The 12221-nt window shown below is 40.4% G+C and overlaps 1 protein-coding gene across 7 annotated transcripts in view; it reads right to left on the reverse strand.

Moving 5' to 3' along the window:
* The window catches only part of ATXN1 (ataxin 1), a 440770-nt gene that overhangs the window by 13832 nt on the left and 414717 nt on the right, over window positions 1-12221 (reverse strand). The window lies entirely within an intron of this gene.

Genomic DNA, 12221 nt, shown 5'->3' on the forward strand with positions numbered 1-12221 from the left:
ATATTTTTTTCATTAGGTGGCCAGCTTTCTGATAAAAGTGATCCTAGGGGGCGCATTCGCTACAAGATCACTTTTATAGGCGGTGGGAGAGGTGCCCCCCCCCGCTGCTTCCATCAGTAAGCCCCGGAACCGATCTGGTGCGGCCGATGACTAGGCAGGAAGTTGAGTGAGGGCAATTTTTTTTCTTTTAAGGGTAAATGTGAGATCTGGGGTCTTTTTGACCCCGGATCTCTCAATAAAGAGGACATTTCATGCTTATTTTTATTACAAGGGATGTTTAAATTTTTTTGTGATACGGCACTGTGTCCCTTAACTGACAATTGCACGGATGTGCGACACTGTACCCAAACAAAATAGTTGTACTTTTTTCCCCCACAAATAGAGCTTTCTTTTGGTGGTATTTGATCAATTTTTTTGCGCTATAAACAATGCGCTATAAACAAAAAAAGAGCGACAATTTTGAAAAAAAAACCCAACATTTATTACTTTCTGCTATAAAACATTTCCAAAAATAAAAATGTAAAAAACTAATTTATTCATCAGTTTAGGCCAATATGTATTCTGTTACATATTTTTTGGTAAAAAAAAAAAAAAAAATCGCAATTAGCATATATTGATTGGTTTGCGCAAAAATTATCGTGTCTACAAATAGGGGATAGATTTATGGCATTTTTTTTTTTTTTACTAGCAATGTGGCGATCGGTGATTTTTAGCGGGACTGTGACATTGCGGTGGACAGATCGGATACCTAACTGACATTTTTTACACTTTTTTGGGAACCAGTGACATTATTACAGTGATCAGTGCAAGAAATATGCACTGTTATTGTACTAATGACACTGGCAGGGAAGGGGTTAACATCAGGGGCAATCAATGGGTTAAATGTGTTCCCTGCAGGTGTGTTCTAACTGTATGGGGGACTGCGTGACTGGGGAAACACACAGATCCATCTTCCTGCTTAGCAGAAAGACAAGGTCTGTGTGATCTCCCCTGTCAGAATGGAGATCTGGCTTGTTTACATAGGCAGATCCCCGTGGGAATGATCGCGGGTGGTCAGCGGACATCGAGTACGCCAGACCCACTGATTGGCTGCCCCGCTGGCCAATGGGAGCGCGCGCCCACAAAAGCGAGATCCCGAGGCAAAGTACAGCTATGGCGAGTCGCAGGATAGTGCCACCTTGCCGCAGTGTAATGATGGCGGCTAATCAGCAAGAGGTTAAAGCATGACATGTTAGGTATTACTCCGCATAACGTCATCTTTCACATTATACAAAAAATTGGGCTACCTTTACTGTTTAGTTTTTTTAAAATTCATTAAAGTGTATTTTTTCATAAAATTTTGCATTTCAAAGACCGCTGCGCAAATACACTGTGACATAAAATATTGTAATGACCACCATTTTATTCTCTAGGGTCTCTGCTAATATATATATATATATATATATATATATATATATATATATATATATATATATATATATATTTGGAGGTTCTAAGTAATAGTTTCTAGCAAAAAAATATGGATTCTTACTTGTAAACAACAACATTGTCTTACTTTTCTTGCAACCCAAGATTTTCATCCCCAGTGACATCATGATATCCCTTGGAAAAGATTGCTCTTTCCTCGCGGAGGAGAACTTTCTATCCTACTGCCGTCACATCCATATGGGAAAAGAGGTCTACATTTCCCATTATGCAAAGGGAAATGCAGGAAGTGACAGGCAGCGTTTGCAGCAAACCTTATGCCGTGTACACTCGAGCGGACTTTTCAGCATCAAAGGTCCGCGGTCTTTCCGACGAACTTTCGACGGAGTTACAACGGACTTTCGAATGACTGGACTTGCCCACAGACGAAAGGACTAAAGTCCGTTCAAAAGTCCGTTGGTTTGAATGTGATGATGTACGAAGGGACTAGAATAAGGAAGTTCATAGCCAGTAGCCAATAGCTGCCCTTGCGTCCTTTTTTGTCCGTCGGACTAGCATACAGACGAATGGATTTTTCTACCGGACTCAAGTCCGTCAGAAAGATTTGAAACATGTTCCAAATCTAAAGTCCGTCTGATTTTCGACAGCAAAAGTCCACCGAAGGTCCGATGAAGCCCACACACGGTCGGATTGTCCGACGGATTCATTCCGTCGGACCAGTCCGGTAGAAAAGACCGGTCGTGTGTACACGGCTTAAGGAGAGGCGAAGGGGAGTGGAGGGTGGAGTTGGTGCTGAGGGCTGTATCTTGCATATGCTACCCTGACTCTACCCCATGCATAACAGGTAGCTCAAACCGGGAGCCTCAGACTCCTGAGTCCACCAACTACAGCAAGCAGGGATGTAATTACACAACCACTTGCTGTAAAGAACTACAAAGAAATGGAGAGAAATAGGGAAAATGCATTGACATGGTCTACAAATCACGTGAGACAATGGTGGTCAGACAAGACTTTCTGAACACTATCGCCCAAGATCTGTTAATCTATATGAGATATTTCAGGTGTGATAATTGCTTCAATAATGAGCATCTACATCTGTGTACTTGAATGTTTTATAAATATTATCATTTCTTTATACAGAAATCAAGTATCAATGCTGTACCTTATTAGGTAAAGTTATTAGGTCATTTGAAGTCCTTATGGAATCCCCCAGGGGACCAAGTGTATTAGGGCTCATGCACACTGTAGTTCAAAAAAAAAAAAAAAAAGCTGCTTTTACAAGCATTTGAGCTTTTATTTCAGCTTGAAGACGCTTGTACTTTTTTGTGCTCTTTTGCACATTTTTATTGAGCTTTTTTGAGCATAAGAGTTTTTTTTTTTTTTACAAACCTTCCCCTCAGCTAATTTTTTCTATTTTTTTGTGTGTTTTTGAGCTTCTTTGAGCTTTTTAACATGTTTTTGGGCACTTATGCCCCGTACACACGATTGGACTTTCCGACAACAAAACTATGGATTTTGTTCGAAGGTTGTTGGCTCAAACTTGTCTTGCGTACACACGGTCACACAAATGTTGGGCAACAATAACGAATGTAGTAAGGTACAAGACCTACGGCGAGCCGATAAAAAGGAAGTTAAATAGTCATGCCCACCCTTTGGGCTTCTTCTGCTAATGTTGTGTTTGGTGCGCATTGATTCCGAGCATGCGTGGACTTTTGTGCGATGGACTTGTGTACACACAATCGGAAAGTCCGACAACAAAATTTGTTGGCAGAAAATTTGAGAACCTGCTAGCCAACATTTGTTGGCGGAAAGTCCGACAACAAATGTTCAATGGAGCATACACACGATCGGACTTCCGCCAACAAGCTCACATCCAGCATTTGCTGTCGGAAAATCTGATCGCGTGTACGGGGCATTAGGGGTCATGCACACTGCAGCTCCAGAAAAAAAGCTGCTTCAACTGGCACTTGAGCTTTTATTTCGGCTTGAAGAAGCTTGTACTTTTTTGGGCGTTTTTATTGAGCTTCTTTGAGCTTTTTTGAGCATGAGCGTTTTTTTTCACAAACCCTCCCCTCAGCTATTTTTTCCTATTTTTTTGTGTGTTTCCAAGCTTCTTTGAGCTTTGTCATGCTTTTTAATGCTCTTTCACACTTTTTCGTGCGTTTTTTGGGCACTTAGGCGTCTTTTCCAAACGCAAGTTTGGTGGGGATTTTGTTCTGCCTGTAACAGCATCTGCCTGTAAACTCCTGAAAAAGCCGTAGTGTGCATGGACACATTGGCTAACATGGAGGGGAGTTTCCAGGCAGAAAAAAATAAGAGCTCAAAAAAGCTCAAAAGCCTGTAGGAGCAGCTTCTTTGAGATGCAGGGTGCATGAGCCTTTAAGCACTTACTCCTGTTCTGATCTAAACTATAGTTGCTGAGCTAACATGGTCTAGGGTTGCCACCTTATCTTTATTTTATTTTTTTTATTTATTTCACTTACTTATATAGCGCCGTCAATTTACGCAGCGCTTTACATATACATTGTACATTCATATCAGTCCCTACCCTCAAGGAGCTTACAATCTAAGGTCCCTAACTCACATGCATACATACTAGGGACAATTTAGACAGGATCCAATTAACCTACCAGCATGTCTTTGGAGTGTGGGAGGAAACCGGAGTACCCGGAGGAAACCCACGCAGGCACAGGGAACATGCAAACTCCAGGCAGGTAGTGTCGTGGTTGGGATTCGAAACAAGGAACCTTCTTACTGCTAGGCGAAAGTGCTATATCTTCAAGTCAAACCCGAACACAGCAATTTTTTTTATATAGTATAAACTATACATAGATTTTGCTATTAAATAACATTAACTAAAGTTAATAACAAGAGTCCCCCTTTACATCAGAGTCCACAGAGTTCCCCTTTTACATCTGAACTCACAGAGTTCCCTTTCATTGTAAGGGGGGGCTCTGCAGACTCTGATCTAAGGGAGAAATCCGAGGACTCTAACATAAGAGATGCTCTGGGAACCCTGATTTAAGGGGGAACACTGAGAACTCTGATGTATGGAGAGGACTGTGAAGTAAGGGGGAAAACTGTGGCCTCCGGTGTAAAGGGGAACTCTGATGTAAGGGGTGACCTGAGAACCCTGATTTGCCTTAGTGTACTCGCTCAGATGCAGGAGAGAGAAGGGGGAGACTTCAGTCACAGACAGGGATGGATTGTGAGCTCACTCACCCCTTGGCAGTCAGCACCTCTTATCCAGATTTATCTAAGGCAGCTGGACTTCAAATTTACTGCCCCTACATTCCTTTTCTGAGGCACAGCGCCAGGGATTGGAGTGTGGACAGACACAAAAGGGGTAGGGGCAGGAGGAAGAGTTGCAGATCGAGCCCTCTCTCCTCTCCCATCTGTGTGTGTTGGGGGGGGATTGTTAGTGCTGGCTTTGGGCAGTGTGAAAGAGAGTGTAACAGTCACACTCAGCTCAGACAACTGCATCCAGCAACCCTGCTGGGAAGCCATAGTCCAGTCTGAATCAGGTGTCCGGGTTTCAGGCAGTCTGAAACCCGGACGCATGATTCCAAACCTGAACTGTCCAGGTGAATCCCGGACAGGTGGCAAACCTAACATGGTCCCCTCCTCCCCCCATTGCAGTTTGACCGTGCTACTTACAAGAAGACAAATTATTAATTAGGTCTGAGTGACAGCACACACAGAGGAGTGAGGTGGTGATATATGGGACACACAGAGGAGAGGGGGTGATGAAAAACAGCCCACACAGCGAAGAGGGGGCTAACAACATGTGCAGCTCTGCAATCTTCCAGCCCTGTGCATCTCTACCTTGTGCAATCTTGCATCTTCCAGCTCTTGTATACTAGATAACAGACAACTGAGCCCAGACCCTCCTGCCTCCTATTCTGGGACGAAAGACTAGAGTACTAGCTGGGAGCTTTTGTTGCTGTGAATGATGGTAGGCTGAAGACCATGACAACAACACAAACCCACAACAACACTTACCAGCTAGTACCCTGGTCACTCTCCCATGAATAACAAGCAGGCTGGTCTGGGATCAGTTGTCTGGAAGAGATTAGATTACTAGCTGGCGTGTGTTATTGTGAACGGCACTGTTCGTTTCCAGCACACCATTCACAACACAAGCTGCCAGTTTGTATTCAAGCCTCTTTCCCTAGAATAGCAGGCATACAAGTCTGGACTCAGTTGTCTGTCCTCTGGTGTACAAGGGCTTGAAGATGGCAAAGACATGTTATTAGAAGAGATACTGACCAACAAACGGTCTCTATTTATGATACACATACTATATAACAGGGGGTGCAGGCTGTTGCTTGTGCTGAGTAGGCTCAGGGAGGGGGTCAACATACAATATACAGGATGTGTGGGCTGCTGCTGGTGCTGTGTGGGCTCAGTAAGGATACACATACAATATATAGGATCCAGCTCAATACAAATGAAGACTTCAGTCTGGGGTTGAGCTGAGAGTCAACACAAACATAAAAGATGCCCTTTTACTGCACAATATGTACACATAATCCTTCCTACAGCGCTATTGTAGTCTACAGAATACAATGATCAGTGTTGTTGGCTATAGCCGGTGACACAGATCGTTCAGGAAAAACCAGACAAGCTGGTTGTACATAAGTCGATCAACAGATCAACTTGTGTATGACCAGCTAGCCCATGCATGGATCAAAATTTGTCAGGTGAATTTCAATCCATGTATGGCCATGGCCAACTTAAGTTGATATGTGACATTATTACTCATCCAAATCATGAAGGAAAAGTCCACATATCACATAGTAATGCTGCTTGACAAGAGACACACTAGCTATAGACAAAATCATAGCACTATTGCAGCATATTTTCAACGTTGAGAAATTGTCATCTGTGACTATTTGATTAACCACTCCTCATGACCAGGCTATTTTTTGCGATACGGCACTGCGTTACTTGATAATTGCACAGTCGTTTGATGCTGTACCCAAATAAAATGTATGTTCCTTTTTTCCCAAAAATAGAGCTTTCTTTCGGTGGTACTTGATCACCTTTGCGTATTTTATTTTTTGCGCTATAAACAACAACAAAAAAAACAGTTTTGAAAAAAACGCATCCAATAAAAAATTAAAAAAATTTAATTTCTTTATCAATTCAGGCCAATATATATTCTGCTACATATTTTTGGTACAAAATCCCAATAAGCATATATTGATTGCTTTGCGCCAAAGTTATAGCGTCTACAAACTATGGGACATTATTTATTTATTTTTATATATTTTTTTTTACTAGTAATGGCAGTGATCTTGATGGCAGCGATTTTTAGGACTGCGATTCTGCGGTGGACATTTGGACACTGAAGCTTTTGACACTTTTTGGGGACCAGTGACACTAATACAGTGATCAGTGCTAAAAAAATGCACTGTCACTGTACTAATGACACAGACTGTGATTGGGTTAACATCATGGGGGGCGATCAAAGGGTTAACTGTGTGCCTAGCCTGTGTTTTACTACAGTATGGGAGGTGCTCTTACTAGGGGAAAATATAATGTCTCTCTGCAGGATGATCAGTGGGTGCCAGTGGACATCGAGTTTGTGGTACCTGCTGATAGGCTCCCGCTGTGTGTAATCACAGCAGGAGCGAGCCCCACTGGCGGCACTCATACCTGTCCCCTTTCCCGGAAATGTCAGTTTGCGTATACATATGTGATCTGGTGTAGAGGTGCCACCTTGTAGCAATAAAACTGCTACAAGGCGGAACTTAAGTGGTTAATTTCTGGTGTCTGAACTCGGGTTGCCACCTCACCCCTTTAAAACTGAACGCAAATACACAGGTGCTGCAGTTGGCTAAGGTGCTAAATAGACTAGTTCTTTGTCCACAGAGCCTTTCTAATTTATATGTGTCATATAAATAAATATTATTCTTAATCATTAAAAAAAATATATATTCTCTTATTAAGACTAAAAATGTATAAACTAAAAAAAAAATGTAAAAGAACCCATCATCTGTTAATATAAGAATACTTAGCATAGGTGAAAAAGCGAAAATATATGTATAGTATGTATAGAAACAATCAAATCATTAATGGTATTCAAGAAAGTATAAGGCAAATATTTGTGCTCAAATTAATTACAGAAATATCAATGAGCTATGTAGCTAAAATAATGGGCTGTGTGACAGGACATGCTCAGGATCAACAGTTATATTGTCCCAGCCCATTATTTTAGCTAGTTGATCTATCTTTAACTAATTTGAGCATAGTATTTGCCTGTCTCACGGACACCACTGATGATTTTATTGTTTGTTTGCCATAGTATATTTTCTCCTTTTCACATTGATACCTATGCTAAATATTCCTATCTTATTATTTTATTTGAATTATACATGTATGAATATACTGTAATTTGATGATTTTATTGTTTGCTTGTCATAGTACTGTATAATTTCTTACTTTTACATTGATGCCAATGATAATTATTGTTATTTCATCAAATTATGTGTTTTTTTTAAACAGTATAATAGAGCCAATACATTTTCTGTTTTAAATAATAGTTGTCATTTTAATGATACGAGTGTGCATATAAAGTGGTTCAACAGGTTCAAACTGTTTTACCCCATATTAATAATGTTTATATTTATTTTGTAGCCCTCCTGAATGTAGTTGGTGTTGTGAGCCCCAAAAAGTATTGGTCATTAACACATAGAACCATTAACACATTTTGGACTCTTTACATTTTTTTTTTTGGTGCCCCGTGTGAGGACTCTTTACACTTTTGGCTTTGGCATTCTTGTGCCAAAATATCACCCTTTATTAGCTGGGGACATGATATTAGATACTGTAACAAACATTGTGTATTGTATTGATAAGTCATTGGTTATCTGTGTACAGTATTTGAAAGACTTCCTTTTTGTTGCCCACATATGGTCACAATTTCCTGTTGCTTGCCCACATATTGTAACGATTGTCTGTTTGTTGGTTATATTTTGTAATGCCTGCTTTTCTTGTTTGCTATTTATTTTAACGATAGCCCGTGTATTGCCCATTGTTCATCACAACAGTCTATTTGTTTGTAATGGTTAAATGAGCAACAAATGATTGACCATTTGTTGCCCTCATATTCTGCCAACTGACCCTTTGTTGCCTGCACATTGTAACCATTGCCTATTTGTTACCCTTGTACTGAAATGACTATTTGTTAACTGCATGTTTTAATGAATTCTAATTTCTTGTCTACATATCAACAAAACTGCCAATGTTTTACCCACGTGTTATGGTCACCTGTTTGATTTTCATGTACTGTAATACTTGCCTGCTTATTGCTTGTATATTGTAATTGCCTCTTTTATTTTGCATGTTTTGTCAGGGTTGCCATTTGTTGCAAATATGTTCTCAGGGTTACCATTTTTTTGGCTATGCCAAATTAATGTTGTTTGCTTAAAGGACCATATTACTATCAATTAATCTCGTGGCTGCTAAAGTTCTGGGAGTCATACTGTTGTCCCTAAAAGTTCAAAGTCAGCATCCTATCACATCAATGTAAAAAATTACTTCAGAGTAAGTGAAGTTAAACCATATGTTTTTGTTGGGGGTCACCGACTAAGAAGGTATTAAATCCCAAGGATCAGCATGGCACCCATGCACCTAGGATTTTTAGAAAGAGAGGTCAACAAGAGCAGTATATATACTGTATATATATATATATATATATATATATATATATATATATATATATATATATATATATATATATATATATATCTTAGTACGGGACCCACATTACATGAGGGCAGGGGTGGGTGGATGGGGGGGGAAGAGTGGTGGGGGCAGGGGTGGGTGGGCTAAAGGGGAAAAGTGGTGAGGGCAAGTGTGGGTGGGCTGGGAGAAAAGTGGTGAGAGTAGGGGTGGGTGGGCTGGTAGAAAAGTGGTGAGAGCAGGGATGGGTGGGCTGGGGAAAGTGGTGAGAGCAGGGGTGGGTGGGCTGGGGGAAAAGTGGTGAGGGCAGAGGTAGATAGGTGGAGGGGAAGAGTAGTGGGGGCCAGGGGTGGGGAGAAAGAAGCAGGGTCAGGGAAAGGGTGGGTGAGCAGTAAAAAAATAGTAGGGGCAGAGGTGGGTGATTGGGGGGGGGAAGTGGTCAGGGCATGGGTGAGGAAAAAATTGCTGAGGCAGGGAATGGGCAAGAGCAGGGGGGGAAGAGTGGTGAAGGCAGGGGAAGGGCAGAGAAAGGGCAGTGGTGAATGGTCTATATAAACAATGGTGAGAGCAGAGTGGGCAACTGGGGAGAATATTGGTGAAGGCAGGGGTGAGTGGGCAAGGGGAAGAGTGGTGAGGATAAGTGTGGGTGTTCAGAAGAACAGTGGTGAGGGCAGAAAAGAGTATTGAGGGCAAGGGGTAGGCTGTGGCAGAGGAGAGGAAGTAGGGCAAATGTGTGTAGAGCCTCAGTCATGCAACAGAGTGGTGAAATATGGGTGCAGTTTTATGGGAAGGGGCCCAGGGATGGTGGGGGTGCAGAGTGTTGAGAGAGCAGAGTGGTGAAGGTGTATGCAAGAGTGTTATTGGTGGGGGGTTACAAAGTGGTGAGGGGTAGGAAAGAATGATAAGAGCAGGGGTAGGTGGGTGGGGGCATGTGGCAGAGTGGTGGCGGGAGAGGTGGAGGTTTTTGAAAGAGGGACTGTCTTACCAACTAACCTATTGCTTAACCTTTATTTTTACTATGAGGTTCCATGCACACTAGCATTTTTTATAAGCTCAACAAAAGCTAGAAAAAAACGCTGGATGAAAAACGCTGATAATAGTGTTTTTGTGCTGGCTTGTACAGTGTAGCAGTGTTTTATTAACTTTTAGAAGCATTAGCATTAGAGTTTTTCTTTAGCGTTTTTACAGTACGTGAACAAAAAAAAACGCTAAAAAAAAGCTGTTAGGAGCGTTTTAGTACAGTTTAGCGTTTATTTTCTGCCAGGAAAACGCTCCCAAAAACTCTACAAAATTTTTTTTTTCTTCTCCTAAATGCTGAAGCTTAAAAAAAAGCTTCTAGCATAAAATACTGTGCATGGACACATAGGATAACATTATTACCTTCTGGGAGCAGGCAAAAAATTCTCATAATAGCTCCTAGGAGCTTAAAAAATTGCTGGTGTGCATGAAGCCCTAACATGGATTCTGATTGGAAACCTGAAATAAGGGTGAATACGTCCTGTATTCTTCTTTTACTATAACTTTTGGATGGTCTGCCCATATTAAGTGCTTGCATGGCATCCGTTTGACATCAATTTAGGATGCTTCATTGACAGAAACATGTAGGATGCAGTCTCCCTTCATCTGACCTGAATTCAACATTCTTCAGCTGGGTTCTGCATTCCTAAGACTTGTATAGGAATGCAAAACCCATTTAAACTAAACAGAAAAACTAGTTTATGTGTTAATATTAGATCATATGGAAATGTTTAAATGCCAGAATCATTGTCACATAGCCCTCATACACAAGTAGGTTCAAAAATTATGGCCCACCTCTTCATATTATTGAAAAATGAAATGTCAGGTTTGTAGTATTTGTAGTTGTCATATGGGAGAGAGCAATTTGTGATATACTGGGTTTAGGTGATAGGTCTTACATGTATCAGTTTACACTGGGTTTTTTAATAGTAACTAATGTTGGGGATAATATGTAATCAGAAATGATGTTTTAAAACACCTGAGTGAAAGATTTTTGACTTGGAAATCAATTCTTTCTGTGTACTGGTTCTAGCCAGCATTAGTGAAGCATACATTTATAGGGGTGAAACATATAAAGCAAACCTGAGTCACATGTTCCCTATACCTAAAAAAAACACACTATATTTTATGTAGGTCTAAGAGGAAAAAAAAGGCATGCATAAAGCTCAGAACGGAACCTAATCGCGTTATATCTGATGCTATTTGTCTTTGAAACACCGCAACATGCTTAAGAAATAACCAAAAACATGAAGCTACTTACGATATTACTCATTCATGAACTGGGCTTATCCTTTAAGACTGTAGGTGGGGGAATTTAGGTTGCTATAAGCATATGATTTTATCACACTTTTGTGTTTGTTCAAAAACTAGGAACTACACTAAACAATTCATGTTTTTAGCTTTAGTATTCAAACTTTTTTATTTTAGAAAAGAGATGAGACAGTCCAGATCTCAATACACCATGGCAGACATTAATAGAATAAGAATAAATGTCCTGCTGTATTTATAAAAATGTAAAAAAATAGCATCCCTTTACTATTATATGTTTTTTTACAAGATTTAGTATTTAGATTTATTACATGGGAAAATTGTTAAACCTTGTGTTAACTTAAAGGGAAAACATGCCAAATAAATCATTAGGAATTAGGAGCAAAGTAGGGGAACATTCTAAATGTTCACCCTATCATGTTTTACATGTTTGTAAATCAGAATTATACAAGTTGAATCCCAAACTGTTGGGGGTGCAAGAAGTCATTTACATCTATTGTAATCAACAGGCAGAGCTAACTATATTTTAATGTGAAAGTTCACCCTAGAATTACTCTATGAACACTATGAAGCAAAATAACACATGTGCCGTAATAAATTCATAGCACCATGTTTGACACCTTTCTGTGCTCTGGTTGTCCAGCAATCAGCCCCAGAAGATGTCATCTATGATGAAACACGTCGGACTGGAGCCTGTTGTGATATTATCACGTTCAACGGAAGTGACATGTTTTTACATTATCCTGAGATTTTAAACAGCGCTATCTTGCCACATTTGTTTATAGGTGCATTTCTAGTACTTTTTATTAAATAACTATACA

The sequence above is a fragment of the Aquarana catesbeiana genome, linkage group LG05, assembly GCF_042186555.1.
Source record: "Aquarana catesbeiana isolate 2022-GZ linkage group LG05, ASM4218655v1, whole genome shotgun sequence".
Taxonomy (NCBI): domain Eukaryota; kingdom Metazoa; phylum Chordata; class Amphibia; order Anura; family Ranidae; genus Aquarana; species Aquarana catesbeiana.